This window comes from Neolamprologus brichardi, chromosome 17, assembly GCF_056152115.1.
Source record: "Neolamprologus brichardi isolate AB-2024 chromosome 17, ASM5615211v1, whole genome shotgun sequence".
NCBI lineage: Eukaryota > Metazoa > Chordata > Actinopteri > Cichliformes > Cichlidae > Neolamprologus > Neolamprologus brichardi.
In genome coordinates, this window is record NC_142120.1 from 19,480,507 (window position 1) to 19,493,511 (window position 13,005).

At 42.0% G+C, this 13,005-nt stretch overlaps 1 protein-coding gene across 1 annotated transcript in view; it reads right to left on the reverse strand.

Annotated features, from left to right (window-relative positions):
- Positions 1-13,005, reverse strand: part of plxnb2a.1 (plexin b2a, tandem duplicate 1) — a 224,324-nt gene that overhangs the window by 155,062 nt on the left and 56,257 nt on the right. The window contains exon 2 of the mRNA XM_006780946.3: positions 2,192-2,249. The gene's annotated coding sequence lies outside the window, so the exon portion shown is untranslated. The remainder of the gene's footprint in view (positions 1-2,191; positions 2,250-13,005) is intronic.

Sequence of the window (13,005 nt, forward strand, 5' to 3'; positions counted from 1 at the left end):
ACAGCTCCACAACTGTTTCATTACTGCAGAACTACTTCCTGTGTTGGACGCGTTATCAGACGCCCCTTCCTGTGCTCTCTCCATCACCCTGACAGCCTCCCGTGTGTGTTGCAGAAATACTGCATGTTTCTGTGTCCATTATGAGGCTAAATAATAAGAAGGCACTTAAGCAAAAGGTATGTGTTGACACAGCAACTTCACTTTAATGAAGCGACTTTGAGAATTTTATATGATATAGCCCACAGAAAGAAAAGCAGTAGGTCTTTGTCTGAGTGGAGGAATTTATCAATAAAATACCACAGCTCTCTTACACTGTACCCCGTGAGGGTGTAATACTCATTATACAACAGAAAGCTACGAGTAAAAACTTGTTGGACTGATGAAAAGCAGAACCAGCATTTTTACATTCTTACCACTAACTAACTGCAGAAGATCTGTGGCCATTTTTAAAACAGTGTTTTCCAATCCCATGCAAAGCAGACCTACTCCAGGCCACAGGTGTGACCCCAATTGGCCACCCCTACCAACATCATTGTACTAGAGTACAGTCTTGCAGTGGCCAACAACACTGGATGAGAGCACGGACAGGACCAGCAGCAACATAACTTCATGCATTTACTGACACGTAATGCAACTTTCTGCTTCTACTCCAATAAATATTATATTTTATACTCTACACCATTACTTTAAAGCTTACAGTCATTAATTTACAGATATGTTGCATTATTACATAAAAAGCAAAGTAGAAACATAATTTTCTATAATTGCTATTTGATTTTCAAAGTGCATGTATTCTCATTATACAACTTCTGGACTTATAAGCTACTGAAGTAAGTAAACATTAAAATGTACCTAAGAAAGAAATCTGAATAATCTTTATTTACCACTTTGCAAACTGGTGAATGTATCACAGCATTGTGTTTAAGCAGTTTTTCAAGCAATGAACAGACAACAGGACGCTCAAACCATGAAAACTTGAACAGATCTTGTTGTGTCTTCATCAGTGTCAGTGAAGCCCACTACAGCCGGATCAATGACTGTGCTCTGACCTGTCAGTCATGTTTTTATCATCGGTGTAAAAAGCTAACAGCCAAAATCAATGTTCAGCTGACAGGAAACTTAATTCAGAGTTAACTCCAGTGTTTGACCTGCTGTTTGCACCACATAAAAGGTCAGGTGGAGATAAGAGTCACAGGGATTCATCTTCTGTCTCACAATCCCTCAATCACTGATCCGTTTACCAGTTCTGAGTCATAGTTTGCTCTGATGTATTAAAAAGCTACAAAAGCCAAAATTTGATTTCTTTAAATAAAAGTTTTAAACTTAGGTTTAAAATGAATTTGTATATTAAAATGGTGACCCCTTTCTGCAGCTGATTTTACCACTGCTTTCCAAAACAGGACATAAGAAGTACTGATAAGTATAACAGAAGTGAAGGGAGGTTCTTGGAAGGGAAGTTTACAGTTTAATGCTGCTTTAGGCTCAGATTGCTGTGGGACTTCCCACAATGCACTGAGGACTTCTCCTTGTGGCATTTACATGACGCTGTGCATGTTTTCTCTTTCATGTAGTTTGTTTTTTGTCCTGACTGACATCCCTGTTCTCCATGATGTTTGCCCCTCCTTGAGTCTATTTCTGCAGGAGCTCCCTTCCTGCTTGAAGGGAGTTTTTCCTCTCCACTGTCACTAAGTGCATGTTCAAAGGGGAATGCCTAATTGTTGGGGTTCCCCATCTAATATTGCAGGGTCTTTATCTAAGAAAATTAAGCACCTTGGAACAACTGTTGCTGTGAACTCGAGCTGTTTAAATAAAATTTGAATTAAACTGACGCTCGCATCCCAACACTTCTGAATAGAGTAAAATATGTTAAAATGTTTCTCCCAGTGCTCCCAGAGGTATACGGATGTTTTAAATCATAGAAAATATGAGGACCTACATGAAGCAATCAGATGAAAGACTGCTAGCACCCTCAGAATGAACAAACAGGTGGCGTTCAGTTGAGTTCTCAAGCAGGCAGACCACCAAATCATCAAAAAAAAAATCAATATTTTTCTTCAATCACAAGTCTACCACTGAGGTCGTCATTGAAATAACATTGTCAGGTAGCTGAAAGCATGTCCTGAGTGAAGCTCTGATTAGAGATCTTAGAAGGCAAAGAGGGAAGATTAGGGTGGAGGTGATCAAATCTTACCTGTTCAGTGATGAAGCCTGTTGAACCCTGATCACATGAAGAACCTCTCTCTCCTAACCTACGAAAGACACAAGAGTTGAGTTTATTTCCTTTAGTTATACTTGGTAAACTTATTGATCAAAGCTTCACACATAAATGCATATTTTTGGGTTCGACGGTTTGAACATTCAAAAACGTTGCTGCTGTGTGAACGCGGCCCGGCGAATCACTCATAGCTTTAAATCTGAACTTGCTAATTAACTCTCCCACGGAGTTCGACTTGAAACACACAAATTAACAAAATTGAAGCGATGAGGTTTACGCCGTCATTTGATAGAAGGTTAATTATGCTCAGAAACAGCTGAAAAACAGGAGAAAGAAGCAGCCAGGAAGTAAACTTCAGAGGAGACGACACCCCCACACACCAACGCTGCTCATATACAAACACATGCTAATTACGCCTAATGCAGGAATCACTCAGCCTCCAACTTTTTTGTGACTCAGCTCAATCAGACTTTAGTAGTCCATGTGATCTGGACCAAACTAATCAACCACCTACACTACCAATCAGCCACGAGTCAGAACACTTAACTCCACAGCCTGGCAGGGTGACCAAGCTCAGATTAACGCAGTCTTCAGTACTTCACAGTTACCCCTGATTAAAGTGATTTCATGCCATTCATGACACGGCGCCCCGATCCCGGCTCTTAACATGCAGGAATTTCCACCGCACTTCACACAAAGGGAACTTTTAAAAAACGCTTAACATGAATCTCATAGAAAATGCATTAAATGCACCATTAGCTCAATTTAAAAGCTCAAAGGCAACAGAGAGCTGTTCATATAAGCCAAATGTCTGAAAAATATGGACGAGACAACTGAAACTCTACACACTAAAGTCCACGGAAAGACTCCATCTGATAATCTGTCCTTCAGAAAGCAAAGATTTGAGTTATGAGTTATAAAGATGAACCTGTTTTTTCCTTCTATGGACAAACAGTTCAGTTTTCTCAAGTTCTCTTCTGCACAAGCTTTTTGGTGTCAGTGCCAATAAACACAGAGTTTCTGACAATGTGTGCAGCATAAGCGTTATAAAAACGGCACATTTTAACCGAAACTGCAATCTTTCACTGAATCTAACCAAGTGGTTTTATGCAGGACATGAAGCTCCTAAAGCAGCTCCCGATGAATCAGTGATTCCTCAAACGCTACCCCTCCTCCAGCCTCCCAGTGTGGACACCTGTGGCACATCTGTGAGGCATCAGAGAGGATTTTTAAACCTCTACTTAGCCATGAAATGAAAATCTTTAGATTTAGAATATGTTCTGTGAGGTGTGCCGTGGGCAGAAATAAGCAGCGCCCCTGGAGCAAACAGCACACAGAAGAGGTTCACCTAGGTTCAGAAAGGAAACCTGTTGCCAGACCTGAGCTGTGGAGCGCTCCGCCTGCTCCTCTGAGGTCTGCTGAGTCTGTGGACTTACTCCACTCTTAGTTCTGTAGTATTTTGCCTCCAATGAGTGTAAATGTTATTTTTGTATTTTGTACATTTTGTTCTTTTATATTCTTTCATCCGCTGTCCCCTTTTTGAAAAGATTTTGCACCATCTTAGATCAGTTTTGTAAAGTGCTTTGTCTTGGAAAAGCACCGCATAAATAAATAAATATGGTTTGCTCCTTCTCGCTGTGAGGCAGCAGCGCCAACAACCGAGCCACACTGCGGCCCGTTTGATTCCTGGAGATGAGAATGATTTGTAAATGCTGTAAAACGTTTTGTGTGCACATGCTGAAATAAATAATCGGCTCTTCCCTTGAAGTGGATTACGTGACGCTTCTCTGTGTCGCTGAAGTTTAGGTGCCTGTCAGGTGTCCATCTGCGAGCAGCGTGCTTATGATCAGCATTTTTAACAATCTGCCAAATCAAACATGCGGCGCTACCCAGTGTGGCGACTCCTTGTGATTAAGGCGGCGTCTGAAAGAAGATTTTGGATGCGTGTGAAGACTTCAATGAATCAAAGCAACAAGTCAAAGACATGGTAACATCTATTAATATCTACAGGTCTTAAAAAGTAGTGGTTAACGGCTACGATTTCAGTTAAGTCTGTTTTCAGTTCTTTTAAAAATAAAAAAAGATAATTCGTATTAGCTTTGATATTCCTCAGAGTGTACCCCTGGGAAGTTGTTGCTGGTGATTAGTGCCGATCCTATAAATACACACGATACAAACTCTGCTGGGTAAACATGCATCCAGCTGCCGAGTGTCAAATGATTAGCCTCTGTTTGACCTGCAGCCCAGCGATAAGTTATTTCCTCAAACATTCACACGCCCGACTTGGCTGTTTGTTCTGGAGGAAAAAACCCAGAGGGCCTGCTCAAATTTGCTGCATTGTTTAGCTGAAAGATGGCAGTTTAACGACTGAATTCCTCGTTAAATACGTTGCTTATTAATCCTTCTTGTGAGGCGTCATTGAAAATTTTGAGGCCTTCTGAAATCGGCTTGCGTGCGTCTCAGTTCAGGCGATGCAGCTGGAAATTCTCCATCTAAACTTTAATAACTTTGGTTATCTTTCTACAAACATTTCCTTCTCTCCGTGGAGCGCTGAAATATAAACGAATGATTCTGTTAACTCTAACTGGAGGTCAACCCAGTGATTATTTTCATTATGGATTCATCTTCTAATTACTACCTTATAAAATCCACCAGGCCATTAGTCTCAGGCTAAAGATATTTAAATTTAAGGTTTCATAAAAGACAAATAAGCAAAATCCTGACACCGCATGAGCTGGAAAAGAGAAAATAGTTACTGATTAATTTTCTTTCCTTTTGCTTTTTCGTTTTGCTCCTCTGCATCAGAGCACGGTGACTAAAAAGGCCAGATTCTTTAGGAGTATATCTGCTGGTGATCACATTTGTTTAATGGAAAGAACTGAAGCTAAATTAAACTTTATTTGAAAGGAAATACAAGATTTCGTTGAAAATGACAAAGAAAAAAGCGACTTAAAAAGATAAGAAAGCTGTCAGTTAATATTTTCTATTGCTTGATCCTCAGTCCATTCATAATGCATGACAGGAGATAAATTTAATGCTCTCTGGACTCTGATGTTGGAGGTGATCTGGACCTTTTCCCCATTTCATGCATGAAATAAAAAGCTGCTTTGATCAAATTTGAAAAAAAAAAAACACGCGGTTTAATGAAAGCTGAATCAAAGCGTTCCTGAATCCAATTCTGTCTTATCGTCAGTTTACCTGTATCGCTTTTATTTGAACTGCAGTGTGAGCAAGAAGTCAGAGTAGTTCCAGGTGGATACTGGACTCCACTGGGGGCTCTTTTTGTTACAGATTCATAACTTTTTATGGAACGAATTTCAAGTCAAAGCCGACGTGCGTCTGACTCTGTAGTCTCAAGGTTGCATTTAGCATTTTGCAGGTGATGTGGTGCCTCTGGTTTCGTGACTCTTTGCAGACTAGAGAAAAGCATATTGGGGTTTTCTTCATGAGAGGGGAAAGGAGAAGTCAAAAGTCACAGCTCCTATTTCCCCGCCCTGATCTATGGCCACGAACTGAGGAAAAAGAAGAAAGAACAAGATAGCAGATTCCCTCAAAAGCCAAAAGCGACACCACAGCCGACACAAGTCTCAATGAGAGCTGAAGCTACTGTTGACCAATTTATGAGTAGATAGTAAACACATCAGATCTTACTAGGAATACAATAATGCTGGATATCTGCACTGATATGGACTTGGTTACATGTTAGGAATGAAAGAATGCCACATTGTTTGACCGAAATGAAAATCATCAACCTACAGAGGGCTGAATTCAAAACCACCCTGAAAACCAAAGAGCAGAGCATTTTGCCAAAACGTCACTGCAGCAACTCAAAACAGTAATAGTAGTTTGTACGACCCCACATGCTTGCATACAGACTCCTAATGAAATAACGGATGGTGTCCTGGGCGATCTCCGCTTGGATCAGGACCATCACTTAACTCCTGGACAGTGTGAGGTGCAACCTGGCAGCGTTGGATGGATCAAAACATAACGTCGATGAGGTGTTCTATTGGATTTTGTTCAGGTGAGCATTAGGGCCAGTCAGTGGTATCACTGCCTTCATCCTCCAGGAACTACTTGCATAATCTCACCACATGAGTCACGGCATTGTCGTCTACTAGGAGGAACCCAGGCCCCACTGCACCAGTCTGACAGCCATCAGGTATCTGGGTGAAATCCTTGGACCCACTGTCAGAGTGTTGTTGTAAACTGTGTAGAAGTCTGTGCCCTCAAATGTTATGCTTCTCCAGACCATCACTGACCCACCATGGAACCTGTCGTGCTCAACAATGTTAGAGGCAGCATAACTGGTGTAAAACCAACGGTCAGCTATGTTTCTCTATAAATGTGGAGAGAGCTTTCAGTTGAGGCGAGGAGCTCAGTTATTTGTCAGCAGAAAAAGAATCTTAACACTTTCACTTTTTAATCAACTGGATATTTTGCATTCCTTCAACATTCTGTCAATCGATCTTGCATGTACCACGGGGTAAATACAACCTTCTGTACTGCAGCACAGTATCCTTGAGACTTAAGCAGTCTATTATTCAAAGGGAGTGGGTGTTCATGTTTCTGTGTCTTGCTTGTTCTCCATAGTGGGACGGTCTTATATACACCGCTATGTATTTTCTGAAAAGACACAGACACATATGTGGAAGTTGAGTTTTTCCACTTAGAACTGAATCAAAGAAAAAATCTGTCACAATGAGACAGTAACACTGACAGTTTCTTTTATTAAACACTCTGTAACAGAGGACAGGTTGACAGCATGATTACCTCTTTACTGTTTTTATTGTATTTAAGGCAACACTTGTCTCATCCACTTTCTTGGTGCACCTTATAAAAATCATACCCAGGCTTTCCAACCCCACAGAACAGCTTGAGGTGTCTGCACACTATTTTCAGCACAGATTTCAAGGTGTTGTGTTGCTTTATATGCCTTTAATATCAAGTTAGATAGACAATGGAGAACATCAAGAAAACTGGATAGAGTTCCCTCCTCAAACCCCATCTGAACTCAATTATGCAAGGCGTGATGAAAAAAGTTCCAGAAACCAGCCCATTAAAATAAATAAAAACATATTTTACCACATCTCCTCTCAAAACTCCTCTTCATATGCACCTTTTTCAGTACAGCCGTTACTTTTCAACATCCTCCCAGTAAGTTCTGCTCACTGCAATCCTCAGCATCAAGTCTGTGTCAAACTGACCTGGCTTTTAGCGACAGGATCGTGTGATGACAGCTAGGTCGTTTTGTGGTCGTTAGCAACTTTCAGTGGGAGAATTTTTTAGTTTTTAAGACCAAAGCTCTAAGGTCCGGTCATGAATAGAATCAGGAGCATGCAAATGCTTTTTCCAATGCTCACAGAGACCACAGACACATAAGTTTACTATGACAACTAAAGGTGGGTTTTTTTGGCCATTCCTTTCCTAATAGCAAGATTTGGCTCCCTGGGAAATCTGTCCACTTTCTTTCTGCCATCCATCCATCACTCATTATTCACACAGCACTCTAAGAAGAGAATCACAGACTTTCCTCTTCCAGGCCACCTCCTCTGGCTCTACTGAGGGGCACTGAGGCGTGCCCAAGCCAGCAGGGAGGTAATCTCCTTAGCATGGCCTTGATCTTGTCTGGGACCTCCTCCTGGAAGGATTCCCCCAAAACTCATACTTTAGGAGACATACAGGAGGCACCCAGGAGGCATTCAAGTTGCTCTAAAACTTTCTCCTTTTGATGGGGAGAGGTAGCCGTTCTACTCCAAGTGCCTGACTCAGAAAAACCCAACTTCTCCTAATATCTAGAAGGCTTAATCAAGACATCATTTAATTTTCCACTCTTGCATCTGCAGTCTTATTCTTCCAGTTACTACCCAAAGCTTGTGACCATAAATGAAGGTTGGAGGGTAGATTGACCAGTAAATCCACACCTTTCCTTTTAAGCTGAGCTCTCTTCATCACAACAGACTGGCACAGCGTCCACATCACTGTAGATGTTGCACCAATCCCACTCCATTCTCCCCTGACTCATAAATAACACCAAAAGATACTTAAACTCCTCCACATGGGCAAAAGTTCACCAGCGACCTGGAGTGGGCCCTCCAGCCGATTCCAACTGAGAACAACGGCCTCAGACTTGGAGCTCATTCACAGCCTAACCACTTCACATTTGGCTGCAGACAGTCACAGTGCAAGCAAGGCTCAATGAAGCCAACAGAACCACATCATCTGCAAAAAGCAGATGATGAAAAACTGAACACCACACCCTCCTCCCCTTGATTGCACCAAGAAATTCTGTCCAACTACACAGGACTAAGAACAGGACTGTCACCAAGTGATCTCCACCTAACAGTTCTGTTCGAATCTGTTCAAACATGCACAAGAAAGGGACCCTGAAGAGGAGACTGGCCACATTTAATTATAGTAGTTATGGTTTTTAATTTTTGTCAGCTGACACCTAGAACTATTTCTAACTGATAGTTTCAGGAGGAACTTTGCTCCCAAAGGTAGACACTGAGGCTGGTTTTAGCACTTAATGATGAAGCCATTTCCCCCCTAAAGCTTGTGGAGACAAAAACAAAAATAAAATAGGACAAATTTTGTGTTTGAAAATGTGTCAACAAAAGAAAAAAGTCAAGCTGAATGTCCTGTAGTGGTTGAAAGCACACTTAACCTCTGCCATGTACACTCACATCACTGCTGGTTCTGGGTTTAAAGTCAGTGCCAATGTAAAGAACACTTTCCAGCTCGGTGTTAAGTTACTCATAGCATAGATATTAAGGAAGGCCCTGGTGGCTGGAAATCCAATAAAGGGAGTTAACGCTTGCTTTCTTGGAATTTCCCTCCCCTATAACACTGAGACCATATCAAATGACTGGTGCTGACAGCAAAAGCGAGAAGATAAGTATGAGTGTGTCAAGACACAGGAGTGAGGTAAACATGTACACACAACGAGATGCAGAAAGTGCAGAGAAAACATAAAAAAAACAAGCTGAACAAAAAACCACAAGAGGACGAGGAAGACAAAGAGATTTAGGTTCAACATGTGCAAAATGAAACCTGCATGAGTGTACTGTAAACACACACTGCTGCTGCAGCTGCATGACAGATGGAGAACAAGTGCTGAATGCTGTGATGTGATTTACAGGTTGATGTGCTTTTCCTCGCAGAGATTGTCACGATAGTTTATTATACTTTAAGTCTTCTAAATCCACACACACACACACACACACACACACACACACACACACACACACACACACCAAGTGGAGAGGAGTCTTGTAAATCAGTTTTGCTAGCTGGTTTTTATCCGAGAAATGCGAGCTATGAGAGCAGGGCGGTACAGCGAGCTCAAAGCTGTGCAGCCGAGCTGTCTTCCCCCTTCAATGACTCACACGCAGGCGCTGCCTCGCTGAACAGCAAGGAGGCGAGCGGCTGCCAGGTTGAGGTAAGAACAGCATCATGCTGCGCAATTAATGATGAAACATGATGAAAATACACTTACTAATGTCTGAACACCATCATATCCACACATAACCGACTCAGCTGCTGCTAAACTAGTTAGATGGGTTAATTTCAGACCAGTCCAGACAGCTTTTGCAATCACCCAAAAATCTAGATGGTGCTGAAATGATCTTTTTTTCCTTTTTTTTTTTAAGCTCTCAAGTGCATCCCATCTCAAGTTGCCTTTATACAAGCGACACAGGTGTTCTTTAGGCCACACTCAGTGGAACCCCAGTTTGCAAAGGGAAACATAACAATCACACTGAAAATGCTCAAAAGAGCAAAAAAACAACCTAAAAATGGTTAAAAGGTTGAATTCAGTGGTGTTGTGGAAATCTATCCTACCTCACAAACCATCCAACCTGTTGTTTCTGCGCATATGCACAACACAAAACCCTAATTTACTTCATTTTTGAACCCATTGTAAATATTTGTTATGGGTATGGTGAGGATTAGGGTTAGGTTTAGTCAGAAGTCACCATCAAATTATAATACGGGTAGGACGATTTGCCAAAGTAGGACGGTTTCTCAGAACAGTGGCTCAAGTCAGTAGCCAGCAGCCACATCCCCAATTAAAGACAGCTTAAGGCCTCACTTAAACAAGTCAGTTATAAAAATACCAACTGCTTGTAGAGTCATCGTGACAGGTGAAACTAACCATATTTCATATCAGGACGTAAATTGGACGTAAAGTTGGACATTTTAACATAACCTATTGGGACTGACAAGCTTTTAGAGCCTCGAGTGGACATGAGAGGAACTGCAGTTGTGCTTGACTGCCTGCAAGCAATGCATTAAACAGCCACTACTTATATCTAAAGTACTTTTCAGTGCTTTAATTACTGATCACCCATAGAGAGCGTGTCTCAGCTCATTTAGTTTTAAACTCCACCTACAGTCCAATTTGATTTTGAGTGGGCTGAACCAATAAAACCATCGTGTGTCAAGAAGTACAACCTTTTTCTTCTTCTCAACCTCTTTAATGTACAGCTGAGAGAGGTTATAAAAGAGTAGATCTAAGTTCTTCCACATTTTCTCATTCTGACATTACACCCACAATATAATGCAACAGTGGCTCTTTAAAGGCACAAGCCTTCACATGCTGGACACTCTATAACTAAACACGGAAAGTCTTTTACTTTTTTATAAAATAGTAGTGCACTTTATTGAAAAACTTTAATTATTAATGACTTCACTGCAATTTTCTCACTTTGTAAAGCCGTCCGGCGGCCCAGACTGGAGCCTCTGATGGGCTGTAAGTTTGACACCTCAGCCCTTCAAAGGTGACTCAAAAGCTTGCACTTTAATTCTTTGTGAAATGTGACAGCCACAGCCAGCAATATAGAGCCGAAACCATTTTCGATTACTGGCTTAGTCCACTACAGAAACTTAATTGCCACTATTCTTATAATCATTTTAAATCCGTTTCCAAGCATAAAAAGTCCCCAAGAGTTCCGGCTTTTGTCTCTCTGTGTTTCAGACCACTGCGCATGGAAATGGTAAATGGCCTGTATTTATATAGCGCTTTACTAGCCCCTAAGGACCCCAAAGCGCTTTACACATCTAGTCATCCACCCATTCACACACACATTCAAACTACATTGTAGCCACAGCCACCCTGGGGCGCACTGACAGAGGCGAGGCTGCCGGACACTGGCGCCACTGGGCCCTCTGACCACCACCAGTAGGCAACGGGTGAAGTGTCTCGCCCTAGGACACAACGACCGAGACTGTCCAAGCCGGGGCTCGAACCGGCAACCTTCCGATTACGGCGAACTCCCAACTCTTGAGCCACGATCGCCCACACGATCAAGTTATGCAAAGATGTTAACCTGGGACACTGTGGTGGTGTTTCTTTTTTTAATATATTCTGACAGTGACAGACTGTTGTTTTTACGATCTGTCAAAGCAGAGCATTGATAGAATTCCCTGCAGCACGATCCGCCTCTTCACTGTTAGTCTGAATATCGGGTTTGGTCCACAATGGGCGAGACCCTCTTCATACCAGCATAGCTTATTGGCCAATTTTATATTTAGTCCTTCATTGCGGGTGTTTTGTAACTTGTGCCTTTAAGATTTACTGTGGCATGTTCCTCTAACAACAAATTACCAACTGCTGTCAGAGAGGGAACAAAAAGTGGTTATTATTAGTCCTAAAAAGCCTCTGTTTGTGTTTCTTAAGGGAACACCTTATCTTTAACACATATTGCAGCTCACAACTTGTGTGTGTGTTCTCTTCTTGTGTTTTTAAATAAGAGATTAGTGTAAAAAGTGGCGGTGTTTTTGAAAAAACACCATTTATCCATCAGCCTTAACCTCCCTTTCACTTCCTTTTTGCCTCTCATTGGCTCACACTCTGTTTTCTCTCCGAATCCTTCACAGCCTCACTGTTACTGCTCAAACTGTGTGGTTAATCCACTGTGGCATGGTAAAGGCTTCACACTCACACTCACACACAGGTCTGTGCCTGTAGTGGAAGCCTTGCAGACATGGGATTTCCTTTCACATCCAATTGAGACCAAAGAAACTTGGTGAGAAGAGCATGGAAAAGATAAGCTGCTGGTGCACACTCACACACAAACATCTGCGCAAATATTACACCAGCATCGCACACAAACATCAGCAGCCTCAAACACAACGTTAATGTGATATAACATGCAGCTTATAAGGCCCCCTCCCCACTCGTCAAAGAGTGTATGCATCAACTGTACACCATAAAAAAAAGAAGCCCAAACAAACCAACACACATCGTTCCTTTGTAGGAGTGTGCAGACAGGAATTTGTTGAGACATAATTACAATGTGAAGTCTGAACAGCATCCGATTACGATCCGGAGGTTTTATGGCAGGCCTTTGAAGAGCTCCGAGTGCAGCAGCTCAGCTCGGTTCACAAAACCAGCCTGCCACAGACTGAAGCCAAATATGAGGCTGAAAATCAAACAGATTTCCAGCACACATAAATGTGATTTCATCAGGAAAATCCGAGCTGACACACAGCATATGAAGACCAATAAAGTCAGTAGAGGCTCCTTTAAAGTCTTCAGAATAACGCGGAGGGTCAGTCACACACTGCAGCAACACTTTCTGTGCTGTGAGGGTTCGAATAGCTCAGAGCAGAGGACATGGAGAAAAATGGAGGGAGCAAACAGATGATATGCGACGTAGATACCAGATCGTATCAGGAGAAAGGATATTGTGACCGCGTGGACTCAGCCAGAGGCCGTCGGTTTTACATCCCAGTGTTACAATCAGCAGAATCTCTGCTGCAATGCTCCGAGGGACACGAAACTCCTA